Below are 20526 nucleotides of genomic sequence, written 5' to 3' on the forward strand. Positions count from 1 at the left end.
AGACTGTCTCATTGGCTGTAGCAACACTAGTAGTGGGTTGAATGCAGACAGTCTCATTGGCTGTAGCTACACTAGTAGTGGGTTGAATGCAGACAGACTGTCTCATTGGCTGTAGCTACACTAGTAGTGGGTTGAATACAGACAGACTGTCTCATTGGCTGTAGCAACACTAGTAGTGGGTTGAATGCAGACAGTCTCATTGGCTGTAGCAACACTAGTAGTGGGTTGAATACAGACAGTCTCATTGGCTGTAGCAACACTAGTAGTGGGTTGAATGCAGACAGTCTCATTGGCTGTAGCAACACTAGTAGTGGGTTGAATGCAGACAGTCTCATTGGCTGTAGCAACACTAGTAGTGGGTTGAATACAGACAGTCTCAGACTGTAGCAACACTAGTAGTGGGTTGAATGCAGACAGCTGTAGCAACACTAGTAGTGGGTTGAATGCAGACAGTCTCATTGGCTGTAGCAACACTAGTAGTGGGTTGAATACAGACAGTCTCATTGGCTGTAGCAACACTAGTAGTGGGTTGAATACAGACAGACAGTCTCATTGGCTGTAGCAACACTAGTAGTGGGTTGAATGCAGACAGACTCATTGGCTGTAGCAACACTAGTAGTGGGTTGAATGCAGACAGTCTCATTGGCTGTAGCAACACTAGTAGTGGGTTGAATACAGACAGTCTCATTGGCTGTAGCAACACTAGTAGTGGGTTGAATGCAGACAGTCTCATTGGCTGTAGCAACACTAGTAGTGGGTTGAATGCAGACAGTCTCATTGGCTGTAGCAACACTAGTAGTGGGTTGAATACAGACAGTCTCATTGGCTGTAGCAACACTAGTAGTGGGTTGAATACAGACAGACAGTCTCATTGGCTGTAGCAACACTAGTAGTGGGTTGAATGCAGACAGACTCATTGGCTGTAGCAACACTAGTAGTGGGTTGAATACAGACAGACAGTCTCATTGGCTGTAGCAACACTAGTAGTGGGTTGAATGCAGACAGACTCATTGGCTGTAGCAACACTAGTAGTGGGTTGAATACAGACAGACAGTCTCATTGGCTGTAGCAACACTAGTAGTGGGTTGAATGCAGACAGTCTCATTGGCTGTAGCAACACTAGTAGTGGGTTGAATGCAGACAGACTGTCTCATTGGCTGTAGCAACACTAGTAGTGGGTTGAATGCAGACAGACTGTCTCATTGGCTGTAGCAACACTAGTAGTGGGTTGAATACAGACAGACTCATTGGCTGTAGCAACACTAGTAGTGGGTTGAATACAGACAGACGGTCTCATTGGCTGTAGCAACACTAGTAGTGGGTTGAATGCAGACAGACTCATTGGCTGTAGCAACACTAGTAGTGGGTTGAATACAGACAGACTGTCTCATTGGCTGTAGCAACACTAGTAGTGGGTTGAATACAGACAGTCTGTCTCATTGGCTGTAGCAACACTAGTAGTGGGTTGAATACAGACAGACAGTCTCATTGGCTGTAGCAACACTAGTAGTGGGTTGAATACAGACAGACAGTCTCATTGGCTGTAGCAACACTAGTAGTGGGTTGAATGCAGACAGTCTCATTGGCTGTAGCAACACTAGTAGTGGGTTGAATGCAGACAGACTGTCTCATTGGCTGTAGCAACACTAGTAGTGGGTTGAATACAGACAGACTGTCTCATTGGCTGTAGCAACACTAGTAGTGGGTTGAATACAGACAGACTGTCTCATTGGCTGTAGCAACACTAGTAGTGGGTTGAATGCAGACAGTCTCATTGGCTGTAGCAACACTAGTAGTGGGTTGAATACAGACAGTCTCATTGGCTGTAGCAACACTAGTAGTGGGTTGAATGCAGACAGTCTCATTGGCTGTAGCAACACTAGTAGTGGGTTGAATGCAGACAGACTCATTGGCTGTAGCAACACTAGTAGTGGGTTGAATGCAGACAGACTCATTGGCTGTAGCAACACTAGTAGTGGGTTGAATACAGACAGTCTGTCTCATTGGCTGTAGCAACACTAGTAGTGGGTTGAATACAGACAGACTGTCTCATTGGCTGTAGCAACACTAGTAGTGGGTTGAATACAGACAGACTGTCTCATTGGCTGTAGCAACACTAGTAGTGGGTTGAATACAGACAGACTGTCTCATTGGCTGTAGCAACACTAGTAGTGGGTTGAATACAGACAGTCTCATTGGCTGTAGCAACACTAGTAGTGGGTTGAATGCAGACAGTCTCATTGGCTGTAGCAACACTAGTAGTGGGTTGAATACAGACAGTCTGTCTCATTGGCTGTAGCAACACTAGTAGTGGGTTGAATACAGACAGACTGTCTCATTGGCTGTAGCAACACTAGTAGTGGGTTGAATGCAGACAGTCTCATTGGCTGTAGCTACACTAGTAGTGGGTTGAATGCAGACAGACTGTCTCATTGGCTGTAGCTACACTAGTAGTGGGTTGAATACAGACAGACTGTCTCATTGGCTGTAGCAACACTAGTAGTGGGTTGAATGCAGACAGTCTCATTGGCTGTAGCAACACTAGTAGTGGGTTGAATGCAGACAGTCTCATTGGCTGTAGCAACACTAGTAGTGGGTTGAATGCAGACAGTCTCATTGGCTGTAGCAACACTAGTAGTGGGTTGAATACAGACAGACAGCAACACTAGTAGTGGGTTGAATGCAGACAGTCTCATTGGCTGTAGCAACACTAGTAGTGGGTTGAATGCAGACAGTCTCATTGGCTGTAGCAACACTAGTAGTGGGTTGAATGCAGACAGTCTCATTGGCTGTAGCAACACTAGTAGTGGGTTGAATACAGACAGTCTCATTGGCTGTAGCAACACTAGTAGTGGGTTGAATGCAGACAGTCTCATTGGCTGTAGCAACACTAGTAGTGGGTTGAATACAGACAGACAGTCTCATTGGCTGTAGCAACACTAGTAGTGGGTTGAATACAGACAGTCTCATTGGCTGTAGCAACACTAGTAGTGGGTTGAATGCAGACAGTCTCATTGGCTGTAGCAACACTAGTAGTGGGTTGAATGCAGACAGACAGTCTCATTGGCTGTAGCTACACTAGTAGTGGGTTGAATACAGACAGACTGTCTCATTGGCTGTAGCAACACTAGTAGTGGGTTGAATACAGACACAGTCTCATTGGCTGTAGCAACACTAGTAGTGGGTTGAATACAGACAGTCTCATTGGCTGTAGCTACACTAGTAGTGGGTTGAATACAGACAGACTGTCTCATTGGCTGTAGCAACACTAGTAGTGGGTTGAATACAGACAGTCTCATTGGCTGTAGCAACACTAGTAGTGGGTTGAATGCAGACAGACAGTCTCATTGGCTGTAGCAACACTAGTAGTGGGTTGAATGCAGACAGTCTCATTGGCTGTAGCTACACTAGTAGTGGGTTGAATGCAGACAGACGGTCTCATTGGCTGTAGCAACACTAGTAGTGGGTTGAATGCAGACAGACTGTCTCATTGGCTGTAGCTACACTAGTAGTGGGTTGAATACAGACAGACAGTCTCATTGGCTGTAGCAACACTAGTAGTGGGTTGAATACAGACAGACAGTCTCATTGGCTGTAGCAACACTAGTAGTGGGTTGAATACAGACAGACAGTCTCATTGGCTGTAGCAACACTAGTAGTGGGTTGAATGCAGACAGACTCATTGGCTGTAGCAACACTAGTAGTGGGTTGAATACAGACAGACTGTCTCATTGGCTGTAGCTACACTAGTAGTGGGTTGAATACAGACAGACTGTCTCATTGGCTGTAGCAACACTAGTAGTGGGTTGAATACAGACAGACTGTCTCATTGGCTGTAGCAACACTAGTAGTGGGTTGAATACAGACAGACTGTCTCATTGGCTGTAGCAACACTAGTAGTGGGTTGAATACAGACAGACTGTCTCATTGGCTGTAGCAACACTAGTAGTGGGTTGAATACAGACAGACTGTCTCATTGGCTGTAGCAACACTAGTAGTGGGTTGAATACAGACAGTCTGTCTCATTGGCTGTAGCAACACTAGTAGTGGGTTGAATACAGACAGACTGTCTCATTGGCTGTAGCTACACTAGTAGTGGGTTGAATACAGACAGACTGTCTCATTGGCTGTAGCAACACTAGTAGTGGGTTGAATACAGACAGACTGTCTCATTGGCTGTAGCTACACTAGTAGTGGGTTGAATGCAGACAGACTGTCTCATTGGCTGTAGCAACACTAGTAGTGGGTTGAATACAGACAGTCTCATTGGCTGTAGCAACACTAGTAGTGGGTTGAATACAGACAGTCTCATTGGCTGTAGCAACACTAGTAGTGGGTTGAATGCAGACAGTCTCATTGGCTGTAGCAACACTAGTAGTGGGTTGAATACAGACAGACAGTCTCATTGGCTGTAGCAACACTAGTAGTGGGTTGAATACAGACAGTCTCATTGGCTGTAGCAACACTAGTAGTGGGTTGAATGCAGACAGTCTGTCTCATTGGCTGTAGCAACACTAGTAGTGGGTTGAATGCAGACAGTCTCATTGGCTGTAGCAACACTAGTAGTGGGTTGAATGCAGACAGACAGTCTCATTGGCTGTAGCTACACTAGTAGTGGGTTGAATACAGACAGACTGTCTCATTGGCTGTAGCAACACTAGTAGTGGGTTGAATACAGACACAGTCTCATTGGCTGTAGCAACACTAGTAGTGGGTTGAATACAGACAGTCTCATTGGCTGTAGCTACACTAGTAGTGGGTTGAATACAGACAGACTGTCTCATTGGCTGTAGCAACACTAGTAGTGGGTTGAATACAGACAGTCTCATTGGCTGTAGCAACACTAGTAGTGGGTTGAATGCAGACAGTCTCATTGGCTGTAGCAACACTAGTAGTGGGTTGAATGCAGACAGTCTCATTGGCTGTAGCAACACTAGTAGTGGGTTGAATGCAGACAGACTGTCTCATTGGCTGTAGCAACACTAGTAGTGGGTTGAATGCAGACAGTCTCATTGGCTGTAGCTACACTAGTAGTGGGTTGAATGCAGACAGACGGTCTCATTGGCTGTAGCAACACTAGTAGTGGGTTGAATGCAGAAAGACAGTCTCATTGGCTGTAGCAACACTAGTAGTGGGTTGAATACAGACAGAGAGTCTCATTGGCTGTAGCTACACTAGTAGTGGGTTGAATACAGACAGACAGTCTCATTGGCTGTAGCTACACTAGTTGTGGGTTGAATGCAGACAGTCTCATTGGCTGTAGCAACACTAGTAGTGGGTTGAATGCAGACAGACTGTCTCATTGGCTGTAGCAACACTAGTAGTGGGTTGAATACAGACAGTCTCATTGGCTGTAGCAACACTAGTAGTGGGTTGAATACAGACAGACTGTCTCATTGGCTGTAGCAACACTAGTAGTGGGTTGAATGCAGACAGTCTCATTGGCTGTAGCAACACTAGTAGTGGGTTGAATACAGACAGTCTCATTGGCTGTAGCTACACTAGTAGTGGGTTGAATGCAGACAGTCTCATTGGCTGTAGCAACACTAGTAGTGGGTTGAATGCAGACAGACTCATTGGCTGTAGCAACACTAGTAGTGGGTTGAATACAGACAGTCTCATTGGCTGTAGCAACACTAGTAGTGGGTTGAATACAGACAGACTGTCTCATTGGCTGTAGCTACACTAGTAGTGGGTTGAATACAGACAGACTGTCTCATTGGCTGTAGCAACACTAGTAGTGGGTTGAATGCAGACAGACTCATTGGCTGTAGCAACACTAGTAGTGGGTTGAATACAGACAGACTGTCTCATTGGCTGTAGCAACACTAGTAGTGGGTTGAATGCAGACAGACTCATTGGCTGTAGCAACACTAGTAGTGGGTTGAATACAGACAGACTGTCTCATTGGCTGTAGCAACACTAGTAGTGGGTTGAATACAGACAGTCTGTCTCATTGGCTGTAGCAACACTAGTAGTGGGTTGAATACAGACAGACTGTCTCATTGGCTGTAGCAACACTAGTAGTGGGTTGAATGCAGACAGTCTCATTGGCTGTAGCTACACTAGTAGTGGGTTGAATGCAGACAGACTGTCTCATTGGCTGTAGCTACACTAGTAGTGGGTTGAATACAGACAGACTGTCTCATTGGCTGTAGCAACACTAGTAGTGGGTTGAATGCAGACAGTCTCATTGGCTGTAGCAACACTAGTAGTGGGTTGAATACAGACAGTCTCATTGGCTGTAGCAACACTAGTAGTGGGTTGAATGCAGACAGTCTCATTGGCTGTAGCAACACTAGTAGTGGGTTGAATGCAGACAGTCTCATTGGCTGTAGCAACACTAGTAGTGGGTTGAATACAGACAGTCTCATTGGCTGTAGCAACACTAGTAGTGGGTTGAATGCAGACAGTCTCATTGGCTGTAGCAACACTAGTAGTGGGTTGAATGCAGACAGTCTCATTGGCTGTAGCAACACTAGTAGTGGGTTGAATGCAGACAGTCTCATTGGCTGTAGCAACACTAGTAGTGGGTTGAATACAGACAGTCTCATTGGCTGTAGCAACACTAGTAGTGGGTTGAATGCAGACAGTCTCATTGGCTGTAGCAACACTAGTAGTGGGTTGAATACAGACAGACAGTCTCATTGGCTGTAGCAACACTAGTAGTGGGTTGAATACAGACAGTCTCATTGGCTGTAGCAACACTAGTAGTGGGTTGAATGCAGACAGTCTCATTGGCTGTAGCAACACTAGTAGTGGGTTGAATGCAGACAGACAGTCTCATTGGCTGTAGCTACACTAGTAGTGGGTTGAATACAGACAGACTGTCTCATTGGCTGTAGCAACACTAGTAGTGGGTTGAATACAGACAGTCTCATTGGCTGTAGCAACACTAGTAGTGGGTTGAATGCAGACAGTCTCATTGGCTGTAGCAACACTAGTAGTGGGTTGAATGCAGACAGTCTCATTGGCTGTAGCAACACTAGTAGTGGGTTGAATGCAGACAGTCTCATTGGCTGTAGCAACACTAGTAGTGGGTTGAATGCAGACAGTCTCATTGGCTGTAGCTACACTAGTAGTGGGTTGAATGCAGACAGACGGTCTCATTGGCTGTAGCAACACTAGTAGTGGGTTGAATGCAGACAGACAGTCTCATTGGCTGTAGCAACACTAGTAGTGGGTTGAATACAGACAGACAGTCTCATTGGCTGTAGCAACACTAGTAGTGGGTTGAATGCAGACAGACTCATTGGCTGTAGCAACACTAGTAGTGGGTTGAATACAGACAGACTGTCTCATTGGCTGTAGCAACACTAGTAGTGGGTTGAATACAGACAGACTGTCTCATTGGCTGTAGCAACACTAGTAGTGGGTTGAATACAGACAGACTGTCTCATTGGCTGTAGCAACACTAGTAGTGGGTTGAATACAGACAGACTGTCTCATTGGCTGTAGCAACACTAGTAGTGGGTTGAATACAGACAGACTGTCTCATTGGCTGTAGCAACACTAGTAGTGGGTTGAATACAGACAGACTGTCTCATTGGCTGTAGCAACACTAGTAGTGGGTTGAATGCAGACTGACTCATTGGCTGTAGCAACACTAGTAGTGGGTTGAATGCAGACTGACTCATTGGCTGTAGCAACACTAGTAGTGGGTTGAATGCAGACTGACTCATTGGCTGTAGCAACACTAGTAGTGGGTTGAATACAGACAGACTGTCTCATTGGCTGTAGCTACACTAGTAGTGGGTTGAATACAGACAGAGAGTCTCATTGGCTGTAGCAACACTAGTAGTGGGTTGAATGCAGACAGTCTCATTGGCTGTAGCAACACTAGTAGTGGGTTGAATACAGACAGACAGTCTCATTGGCTGTAGCAACACTAGTAGTGGGTTGAATGCAGACAGTCTCATTGGCTGTAGCAACACTAGTAGTGGGTTGAATGCAGACAGACTGTCTCATTGGCTGTAGCAACACTAGTAGTGGGTTGAATGCAGACAGACTGTCTCATTGGCTGTAGCAACACTAGTAGTGGGTTGAATACAGACAGAGAGTCTCATTGGCTGTAGCTACACTAGTAGTGGGTTGAATACAGACAGACAGTCTCATTGGCTGTAGCTACACTAGTTGTGGGTTGAATGCAGACAGTCTCATTGGCTGTAGCAACACTAGTAGTGGGTTGAATGCAGACAGACTGTCTCATTGGCTGTAGCAACACTAGTAGTGGGTTGAATACAGACAGTCTCATTGGCTGTAGCTACACTAGTAGTGGGTTGAATACAGACAGACTGTCTCATTGGCTGTAGCAACACTAGTAGTGGGTTGAATACAGACAGACTGTCTCATTGGCTGTAGCAACACTAGTAGTGGGTTGAATACAGACAGACTGTCTCATTGGCTGTAGCAACACTAGTAGTGGGTTGAATGCAGACAGTCTCATTGGCTGTAGCAACACTAGTAGTGGGTTGAATACAAACAGTCTCATTGGCTGTAGCTACACTAGTAGTGGGTTGAATGCAGACAGTCTCATTGGCTGTAGCAACACTAGTAGTGGGTTGAATGCAGACAGACTCATTGGCTGTAGCAACACTAGTAGTGGGTTGAATGCAGACAGACTCATTGGCTGTAGCAACACTAGTAGTGGGTTGAATACAGACAGACTGTCTCATTGGCTGTAGCAACACTAGTTGTGGGTTGAATACAGACAGACAGTCTCATTGGCTGTAGCAACACTAGTAGTGGGTTGAATGCAGACAGTCTCATTGGCTGTAGCAACACTAGTAGTGGGTTGAATACAGACACAGTCTCATTGGCTGTAGCAACACTAGTAGTGGGTTGAATACAGACAATCTCATTGGCTGTAGCTACACTAGTAGTGGGTTGAATACAGACAGACTGTCTCATTGGCTGTAGCAACACTAGTAGTGGGTTGAATACAGACAGTCTCATTGGCTGTAGCAACACTAGTAGTGGGTTGAATGCAGACAGTCTCATTGGCTGTAGCAACACTAGTAGTGGGTTGAATGCAGACAGTCTCATTGGCTGTAGCAACACTAGTAGTGGGTTGAATGCAGACAGACTGTCTCATTGGCTGTAGCTACACTAGTAGTGGGTTGAATACAGACAGACTCATTGGCTGTAGCAACACTAGTAGTGGGTTGAATACAGACAGTCTCATTGGCTGTAGCAACACTAGTAGTGGGTTGAATGCAGAGAGTCTCATTGGCTGTAGCAACACTAGTAGTGGGTTGAATGCAGACAGTCTCATTGGCTGTAGCAACACTAGTAGTGGGTTGAATACAGACAGTCTCATTGGCTGTAGCAACACTAGTAGTGGGTTGAATGCAGAGAGTCTCATTGGCTGTAGCAACACTAGTAGTGGGTTGAATACAGACAGACAGTCTCATTGGCTGTAGCTACACTAGTAGTGGGTTGAATACAGACAGTCTCATTGGCTGTAGCAACACTAGTAGTGGGTTGAATACAGACAGTCTCATTGGCTGTAGCAACACTAGTAGTGGGTTGAATGCAGACAGTCTCATTGGCTGTAGCAACACTAGTAGTGGGTTGAATACAGACAGACAGTCTCATTGGCTGTAGCAACACTAGTAGTGGGTTGAATACAGACAGTCTCATTGGCTGTAGCAACACTAGTAGTGGGTTGAATACAGACAGACAGTCTCATTGGCTGTAGCAACACTAGTAGTGGGTTGAATGCAGACTGTCTCATTGGCTGTAGCTACACTAGTAGTGGGTTGAATACAGACAGACAGTCTCATTGGCTGTAGCAACACTAGTAGTGGGTTGAATGCAGACAGTCTCATTGGCTGTAGCAACACTAGTAGTGGGTTGAATACAGACAGTCTCATTGGCTGTAGCAACACTAGTAGTGGGTTGAATGCAGACAGTCTCATTGGCTGTAGCTATACTAGTAGTGGGTTGAATGCAGACAGTCTCATTGGCTGTAGCAACACTAGTAGTGGGTTGAATGCAGACAGTCTCATTGGCTGTAGCTACACTAGTAGTGGGTTGAATGCAGACAGACTCATTGGCTGTAGCAACACTAGTAGTGGGTTGAATGCAGACAGTCTCATTGGCTGTAGCAACACTAGTAGTGGGTTGAATGCAGACAGTCTCATTGGCTGTAGCAACACTAGTAGTGGGTTGAATACAGACAGTCTCATTGGCTGTAGCAACACTAGTAGTGGGTTGAATGCAGACAGACAGTCTCATTGGCTGTAGCAACACTAGTAGTGGGTTGAATGCAGACAGACAGTCTCATTGGCTGTAGCTACACTAGTAGTGGGTTGAATACAGACAGACAGTCTCATTGGCTGTAGCAACACTAGTAGTGGGTTGAATGCATATAGAGACAGACATTGTTTTATTGTCATGTGCAGTGAAATGCCTTTCTTATAATGCAGTATCAGTAGAACTATAAAAAATGTACAACAAAAACACATTAGAAATAAGAAGAACATTTGAAAGTAAGTCAGCTATATTCAGCATCAGTTTCAGGGTCAGTTCCATATTTCCATTAGGATATATATATGGGTTAGGGTTAGGGTTTCCATTAGGATATATATGGGTTAGGGTTAGGGTTTCCATTAGGATATATATGGGTTAGGGTTAGGGTTTCCATTAGGATATATATGGGTTAGGGTTAGGGTTTCCATTAGGATATATATGGGTTAGGGTTAGGGTTTCCATTAGGATATATATGGGTTAGGGTTAGGGTTTCCATTAGGATATATCTGGGTTAGGGTTAGGGTTACGGTTTCCATTAGGATATATATGGGTTAGGGTTAGGGTTAGGGTTTCCATTAGGATATATATGGGTTAGGGTTAGGGTTTCCATTAGGATATATATGACTGATGATTGGCTGAGATAAATTGATGAAAAGGCTTCTCAACAGTTTTTACCCTCAAGCCATAAGACTCCTGAACAGGTAATCAAATGGCTACCTGGACTATTTGCATTCTGTTCCCCCCCCCACCCCCTCTTTTTACACTGCTGCTACTCTCTGTTTATCATATATGCATAGTCACTTTAACTATACATTCATGTACATACTTCCTGAAATGGCCCGACCAACCAGTGCTCCCGCACATTGGCTAACCGGGCTATCTGCATTGTGTCCCACCACCCACCACCCACCAACACGAGACTTTTATCTCCCTCACCAACTTCAGACATCTGCTATCTGAGCAGCTAACCGATCGCTGCAGCTGTACATAGTCTATCGGTAAATAGCCGACACATTTTTACCTACCTCATCCCCATACTGTTTTTAATTATTTACTTTTCTGCTCTTTTGCACACCAATACCTGTACATGACCATCTGATCATTTATCACTCCAGTGTTAATCTGCTAAATTGTAATTATTCGCCTACCTCCTCATGTCTTTTGCACACATTGTATATAGACTCTCTTATTTCTCTACTGTGTTATTGACTTGTTAATTGTTTACTCCATGTGTAACTCTGTGTTGTCTGTTCACACTGCTATGCTTTATCTTGACCAGGTCACAGTTGTAAATGAGAACTCTCAACTAGCCTACCTGGTTAAATAAAGGTGTTCTCAACTAGCCTACCTGGTTAAATAAAGGTGTTCTCAACTAGCCTACCTGGTTAAATAAAGGTGTTCTCAACTAGCCTACCTGGTTAAATAAAGGTGAAAAAAAACAGGACAGGACTATGTAGTCAGTTCTCCTGCTGTCCCCCCCCCCCAACTTCCTCACTCTACATCTCTCTCACCCTCTAACAGGACTATGTAGTCAGTTCTCCTGCCCTCCCCCCCCCCCCAACTTCCTCACTCTACATCTCTCTCACCCTCTAACAGGACTATGTAGTCAGTTCTCCTGCCCTCCCCCCAACTTCCTCACTCTACATCTCTCTCACCCTCTAACAGGACTATGTAGTCAGTTCTCCTGCCCCCCCAACTTCCTCACTCTACATCTCTCTCACCCTCTAACAGGACTATGTAGTCAGTTCTCCTGCCCCCCCCAACTTCCTCACTCTACATCTCTCTCACCCTCTAACAGGACTATGTAGTCAGTTCTCCTCCTGCCCCCCAATCTCCCCCAACTCTACATCTCTCTCACCCTCTAACAGGACTATGTAGTCAGTTCTCCTGCCCCCAATCTCCCCCAACTCTACATCTCTCTCACCCTCTAACAGGACTATGTAGTCAGTTCTCCTGCCCCCCCCAACTTCCTCACTCTACATCTCTCTCACCCTCTAACAGGACTATGTAGTCAGTTCTCCTGCCCCCCCAACTTCCTCAACTCTACATCTCTCTCACCCTCTAACAGGACTATGTAGTCAGTTCTCCTGCCCCCCAACTTCCTCACTCTACATCTCTCTCACCCTCTAACAGGACTATGTAGTCAGTTCTCCTGCCCCCCCCAACTTCCTCACATCTCTCTCACCCTCTAACAGGACTATGTAGTCAGTTCTCCTGCCCCCCAACTTCCTCACTCTACATCTCTCTCACCCTCTAACAGGACTATGTAGTCAGTTCTCCCCCCCCCAACTTCCTCACTCTACATCTCTCTCACCCTCTAACAGGACTATGTAGTCAGTTCTCCTGCCCCCCCCAACTTCCTCACTCTACATCTCTCTCACCCTCTAACAGGACTATGTAGTCAGTTCTCCTGCCCCCCAACTTCCTCACTCTACATCTCTCTCACCCTCTAACAGGACTATGTAGTCAGTTCTCCTGCCCCCCCAACTTCCTCACTCTACATCTCTCTCACCCTCTAACAGGACTATGTAGTCAGTTCTCCTGCCCCCCCCCCAACTTCCTCACTCTACATCTCTCTCACCCTCTAACAGGACTATGTAGTCAGTTCTCCTGCCCCCCCAACTTCCTCACTCTACATCTCTCTCACCCTCTAACAGGACTATGTAGTCAGTTCTCCTGCCCCCCCAACTTTCCTCACTCTACATCTCTCTCACCCTCTAACAGGACTATGTAGTCAGTTCTCCTGCCCCCCCCCCCCCCAACTTCCTCACTCTACATCTCTCTCACCCTCTAACAGGACTATGTAGTCAGTTCTCCTGCCCCCCCCCCCAACTTCCTCACTCTACATCTCTCTCACCCTCTAACAGGACTATGTAGTCAGTTCTCCTGCCCCCCCAACTTCCTCACTCTACATCTCTCTCACCCTCTAACAGGACTATGTAGTCAGTTCTCCTGCCCCCCCCAACTTCCTCACTCTACATCTCTCTCACCCTCTAACAGGACTATGTAGTCAGTTCTCCTGCCCCCCAACTTCCTCACTCTACATCTCTCTCACCCTCTAACAGGACTATGTAGTCAGTTCTCCTGCCCCCCCCCCAACTTCCTCACTCTACATCTCTCTCACCCTCTAACAGGACTATGTAGTCAGTTCTCCTGCCCCCCAACTTCCTCACTCTACATCTCTCTCACCCTCTAACAGGACTATGTAGTCAGTTCTCCTGCCCCCCAACTTCCTCACTCTACATCTCTCTCACCCTCTAACAGGACTATGTAGTCAGTTCTCCTGCCCCCCCCAACTTCCTCACTCTACATCTCTCTCACCCTCTAACAGGACTATGTAGTCAGTTCTCCTGCCCCCCCCAACTTCCTCACTCTACATCTCTCTCACCCTCTAACAGGACTATGTAGTCAGTTCTCCTGCCCCCCAACTTCCTCACTCTACATCCCCCCCCCAACTTCCTCACTCTACATCTCTCTCACCCTCTAACAGGACTATGTAGTCAGTTCTCCTGCCCCCCCCAACTTCCTCACTCTACATCTCTCTCACCCTCTAACAGGACTATGTAGTCAGTTCTCCACCCCCCCCAACTTCCTCACTCTACATCTCTCTCACCCTCTAACAGGACTATGTAGTCAGTTCTCCTGCCCCCCCAACTTCCTCACTCTACATCTCTCTCACCCTCTAACAGGACTATGTAGTCAGTTCTCCTGCCCCCCCAACTTCCTCACTCTACATCTCTCACCCTCTAACAGGACTATGTAGTCAGTTCTCCTGCCCCCCAACTTCCTCACTCTACATCTCTCTCACCCTCTAACAGGACTATGTAGTCAGTTCTCCTGCCCCCCCCCAACTTCCTCACTCTACATCTCTCTCACCCTCTAACAGGACTATGTAGTCAGTTCTCCTGCCCCCCCCAACTTCCTCACTCTACATCTCTCTCACCCTCTAACAGGACTATGTAGTCAGTTCTCCTGCCCCCCCCCAACTTCCTCAACTTCCTCCTCTACACATCTCTCTCACCCTCTAACAGGACTATGTAGTCAGTTCTCCTGCCCCCCCAACTTCCTCACTCTACATCTCTCTCACCCTCTAACAGGACTATGTAGTCAGTTCTCCTGCCCCCCCAACTTCCTCACTCTACATCTCTCTCACCCTCTAACAGGACTATGTAGTCAGTTCTCCTGCCCCCAACTTCCTCACTCTACATCTCTCTCACCCTCTAACAGGACTATGTAGTCAGTTCTCCTGCCCCCCCCCAACTTCCTCACTCTACATCTCTCTCACCCTCTAACAGGACTATGTAGTCAGTTCTCCTGCCCCCAACTTCCTCACTCTACATCTCTCTCACCCTCTAACAGGACTATGTAGTCAGTTCTCCTGCCCCCCCAACTTCCTCACTCTACATCTCTCTCACCCTCTAACAGGACTATGTAGTCAGTTCTCCTGCCCCCCAACTTCCTCACTCTACATCTCTCTCACCCTCTAACAGGACTATGTAGTCAGTTCTCCTGCCCTACCCCCCCCCCCAACTTCCTCACTCTACATCTCTCTCACCCTCTAACAGGACTATGTAGTCAGTTCTCCTGCCCCCCCCCAACTTCCTCACTCTACATCTCTCTCACCCTCTAACAGGACTATGTAGTCAGTTCTCCTGCCCCCCAACTTCCTCCTCTACATCTCTCTCACCCTCTAACAGGACTATGTAGTCAGTTCTCCTGCCCCCCCCAACTTCCTCACTCTACATCTCTCTCACCCTCTAACAGGACTATGTAGTCAGTTCTCCTGCCCCCCCCAACTTCCTCACTCTACATCTCTCTCACCCTCTAACAGGACTATGTAGTCAGTTCTCCTGCCCCCCCCCAACTTCCTCACTCTACATCTCTCTCACCCTCTAACAGGACTATGTAGTCAGTTCTCCTGCCCCCCAACTTCCTCACTCTACATCTCTCTCACCCTCTAACAGGACTATGTAGTCAGTTCTCCTGCCCCCCCCCAACTTCCTCACTCTACATCTCTCTCACCCTCTAACAGGACTATGTAGTCAGTTCTCCTGCCCCCCCCCCCCAACTTCCTCACTCTACATCTCTCTCACCCTCTAACAGGACTATGTAGTCAGTTCTCCTGCCCCCCCCCCCCAACTTCCTCACTCTACATCTCTCTCACCCTCTAACAGGACTATGTAGTCAGTTCTCCTGCCCTCCCCCCCCAACTTCCTCACTCTACATCTCTCTCACCCTCTAACAGGACTATGTAGTCAGTTCTCCTGCCCCCCCAACTTCCTCACTCTACATCTCTCACCCTCTAACAGGACTATGTAGTCATGTTCTCCTCACCCCAACCCCCTCCCCCCCCAACTTCCTCACTCTACATCTCTCTCACCCTCTAACAGGACTATGTAGTCAGTTCTCCTACCTGCCCCCCCCCCAACTTCCTCACTCTACATCTCTCTCACCCTCTAACAGGACTATGTAGTCACCTGCTCCCCTGCCCCCCCAACTTCCTCTACATCTCTCCATGTTCAGTTCTCCTGCCCCCCCCCCCCCAACTTCTCTACATCTCCCACCCTCTAACAGGACTATGTAGTCAGTTCTCCTGCCCCCCCAACTTCCTCACTCTACATCTCTCTCACCCTCTAACAGGACTATGTAGTCAGTTCTCCTGCCCCCCCCAACTTCCTCACTCTACATCTCTCTCACCCTCTAACAGGACTATGTAGTCAGTTCTCCTGCCCCCCCCCCCCAACATCTCTCTCACCCTCTACCTGTAGTCTCATCTCTCCCTCTAACAGGACTATGTAGTCAGTTCTCCTGCCCCCCCAACTTCCTCCTCTACATCTCTCCCTCTAACAGGACTATGTAGTCAGTTCTCTGCCCCCCTCCTCAACATCCTCTGTTCACCCTCTTCAGTTCTCTGCCCCCCCAACACTCTCATCTCTCTCACCCTCTAACAGGACTATGTAGTCAGTTCTCCTGCCCCCCCAACTTCCTCACTGTACATCTCTCTCACCCTCTAACAGGACTATGTAGTCAGTTCTCCTGCCCCCCAACTTCCTCCTCTACATCTCTCTCACCCTCTAACAGGACTATGTAGTCAGTTCTCCTGCCCCCCAACTTCCTCCTCTACATCTCTCTCACCCTCTAACAGGACTATGTAGTCAGTTCTCCTGCCCCCCCAACTTCCTCACTCTACATCTCTCTCACCCTCTAACAGGACTATGTAGTCAGTTCTCCTGCCCCCCCCAACTTCCTCACTCTACATCTCTCTCACCCTCTAACAGGACTATGTAGTCAGTTCTCCTGCCCCCCCCAACTTCCTCACTCTACATCTCTCTCACCCTCTAACAGGACTATGTAGTCAGTTCTCCTGCCCCCCCCCCCCCAACTTCCTCACTCTACATCTCTCTCACCCTCTAACAGGACCATGTAGTCAGTTCTCCTGCCCCCCCAACTTCCTCACTCTACATCTCTCTCACCCTCTAACAGGACTATGTAGTCAGTTCTCCTGCCCCCCCCAACTTCCTCACTCTACCTCTCCCCCCTAACTTCCCCCCAACTTCCTCACTCTACATCTCTCTCACCCTCTAACAGGACTATGTAGTTACCTTCTCCTGCCCCCCCAACTTCCTCACTCTACATCTCTCTCACCCTCTAACAGGACTATGTAGTCTGTGCTCCACAAGGTGGCCTATTTAACTCTACATCTGAAGTCCTTTCTCCTGTCCCACTTTCTGTTTATTGGGTGTTAAAATTAGAGGTTTTATAAATCGGTCAGGCCGATATTTTTGGCCAATATTAGCCTACCGTCCTAGTCATCATCTCATCTCTGCTCAGGCTGTAACAGCTAGCAAGACATCGCTCCCCAACCAGTCATCCTCTATAAGCTAATAGGTGCATTAGAGACCTCTGTAATGCCCAGAAAGCTCAGATTCAAACTCCCATTCACCAGCTCTGTGAGCGTTATAATTTCAAAATACGTTTTTTTACACACCAAATATGCCATTTTGCTGAGAAACTATGTTAATTTACTCACATTATGGCTGATATGTATTTCCAAAAAAGGTACTTTTTTTTTTTTTTTACAATCAACCGAAACAATGCCTTTTAGGCACCTCCAATTACTTCCAACCTTCCAACCTGTGGTGTGGCAGTAATGAGTGGTACCCCAGCACATCAACGCAGCACTGGTACTCCCCGTATATAGCCATGTTATTACCTGGTACTCCCTGTATATAGCCGTGTTATTACCTGGTACTCCCCGTATCCAGCCATGTTATTACCTGGTACTCCCTGTATATAGCCGTGTTATTACCTGGTACTCCCCGTATCCAGCCATGTTATTACCTGATACTCCCTGTATATAGCCATGTTATTACCTGGTACTCCCTGTATATAGCCATGTTATTACCTGGTACTCCCCGTATCCAGCCATGTTATTACCTCCCTGTATATAGCCATGTTATTACCTGGTACTCCCCGTATCCAGCCATGTTATTACCTGGTACTCCCTGTATATAGCCATGTTATTACCTGGTACTCCCTGTATATAGCCATGTTATTACCTGGTACTCCCTGTATATAGCCATGTTATTACCTGGTACTCCCTGTATATAGCCGTGTTATTACCTGGTACTCCCTGTATATAGCCGTGTTATTACCTGGTACTCCCCGTATACAGCCATGTTATTACCTGGTACTCCCCGTATATAACCATGTTATTACCTGGTACTCTGGCTATATAACCATGTTATTACCTGGTACTCTGGCTATATAACCATGTTATTACCTGGTACTCTGGCTATATAGCCATGTTATTACCTGGTACTCCCTGTATATAGCCGTGTTATTACCTGGTACTCCCTGTACATAGCCATGTTATTACCTGGTACTCCCTGTATATAGCCATGTTATTACCTGGTACTCCCCGTATATAGCCATGTTATTACCTGGTACTCCCTGTATATAGCCATGTTATTACCTGGTACTCCCCGTATATAGCCATGTTATTACCTGGTACTCCCTGTATATAGCCATGTTATTTCCTGGTACTCCCTGTATATAGCCATGTTATTACCTGGTACTCCCTGTATATAGCCATGTTTTACCTCCCTGTATATAGCCATGTTATTACCTGGTACTCCCCGTATATAGCCATGTTATTACCTGGTACTCCCTGTATATAGCCATGTTATTACCTGGTACTCCCTGTATATAACCATGTTATTACCTGGTACTCCCGTATATAGCCATGTTATTACCTGGTACTCCCTGTATATAGCCATGTTATTACCTGGTACTCCCCGTATATAGCCATGTTATTACCTGGTACTTCCTGTTTATAGTCATGTTATTTTCTACTTCCTGTATATAGCCATGTTATTTTCTACTTCCTGTATATAGCCATGTTATTTTCTACTTCCTGTATATAGCCATGTTATTTTCTACTTCCTGTATATAGCCATGTTATTTTCTACTTCCTGTATATAGCCATGTTATTTTCTACTTCCTGTATATAGCCATGTTATTTTCTACTTCCTGTATATAGCCATGTTATTTTCTACTTCCTGTATATAGCCATGTTATTACCTGGTACTTCCTGTATATAGCCATGTTATTTTCTACTTCCTGTATATAGCCATGTTATTTTCTACTTCCTGTATATAGCCATGTTATTACCTGGTACTTCCTGTATATAGCCATGTTATTTTCTACTTCCTGTATATAGCCATGTTATTTTCTACTTCCTGTATATAGCCATGTTATTTTCTACTTCCTGTATATAGCCATGTTATTTTCAATTGGTATTTATATTTGTTATTCATCTTTAACTCTGCATTGTTGAAAGGACCCATAAGTAAGCATTTCACTGTCAGCCTACACGTGTTGGCCTTGTGTTTCAGGTTATTGTCCTTCTGAAAGGTGAATTCATCTCCTAGTGTCTGTTGGAAAGCAGACTGAACAAGGAAAAACTCCCCAGTCCTTAACGATTACAAGCATACCCATAGGAGGAAGGTCCTAAAAATGGTCAAAGACTCCAGCCACCCTAGTCATAGACTGTTCTCTCTGCTAACACACGGCAAGCGGTACCGGAGCCCCAAGTCATAGACTGTTCTCTCTGCTACCGGAGCACCAAGTCATAGACGGTGCTCCGGTAGCAGAGAGAACAGTCTATGACTTGGTGCTCCGGTAGCAGAGAGAACAAAGTCATAGACTGTTCTCTCTGCCAACACACGGCAAGCGGTACCGGAGCCCCAAGTCATAGACTGTTCTCTCTGCTACCGGAGCACCAAGTCATAGACGGTGCTCCGGTAGCAGAGAGAACAGTCAAAGTCATGACTTGGTGCCCGGTACCGGAGCCCCAAGTCATAGAGAGCAAGAACAAGTCATAGACTGTTCTCTCTGCCAACACACGGCAAGCGGTACCAGAGCACCAAGTCATAGACTGTTCTCTCTGCTATCGCACGGCAAGCGGTACCGGAGCACCAAGTCATAGACTGTTCTCTCTGCTACCACACGGCAAGTGGTACCGGAGCGCCAAGTCTCGGTCCAAGAGGCTTCTAAACAGCTTCTACCTCCAAGCCATAAGCCTCCTGAACAGCTAATCAAATGGCTACCCAGACTACTACAGCTTCTACCTCCAAGCCATAAGACTCCTGAACAGCTAATCAAATGGCTACCCAGACTATTTGCATTGCACCCCCCCTACGCTGCTGCTACTCTATTATATATACATAGTCACTTTAATAACTCTACCTACATGTACATAATTACCTCAATACCTGTGCCCACGCACATTGACTCTGAACCAGTACCACTTGAAAATAGCCTTGCTATTGGTATTTACTGCTGCTATTTAATTATTTGTCTCTTATTTATCTCTTACTGGTTTTGGGATTTTCTTAAAACTGCATTGTTGGTTAAGGGCTTGTAAGTAAGCATTTCACTCTAAGGTCTAAACCTGTTGTACAATTAGATTTGAAATACAATTAAATACAATTAGATTTGAAATACAATTAAATACAATTAGATTTGAAATATAATTAAATACAATTAGATTTGAAATACAATTAGATTTGAAATACAATTAAATTTGAAATACAATTAAATACAATTAGATTTGTTAACATGATGCAGCCACCACTGTGTTTGAAAATATGGAGAGAGTGGTACTCAGTAATGTGTTGTATTGGATTTGTCCCAAACATAACACTTTGTATTCAGGACAGAAAGTTAATTGCTTTGCCACATTTTTTGCAGTAATACTTTAGTGCCTTG

At 46.1% G+C, this 20526-nt stretch overlaps 1 protein-coding gene across 3 annotated transcripts in view; it reads right to left on the reverse strand.

The window, feature by feature from the left end:
- Positions 1 to 20526, reverse strand: part of LOC115122708 (cyclin-dependent kinase-like 5) — a 300065-nt gene that overhangs the window by 255022 nt on the left and 24517 nt on the right. The gene's annotated exons all lie outside the window — the stretch shown is intronic.

This window comes from Oncorhynchus nerka, linkage group LG25 (assembly GCF_034236695.1).
Source record: "Oncorhynchus nerka isolate Pitt River linkage group LG25, Oner_Uvic_2.0, whole genome shotgun sequence".
Taxonomy (NCBI): Eukaryota; Metazoa; Chordata; class Actinopteri; order Salmoniformes; family Salmonidae; genus Oncorhynchus; species Oncorhynchus nerka.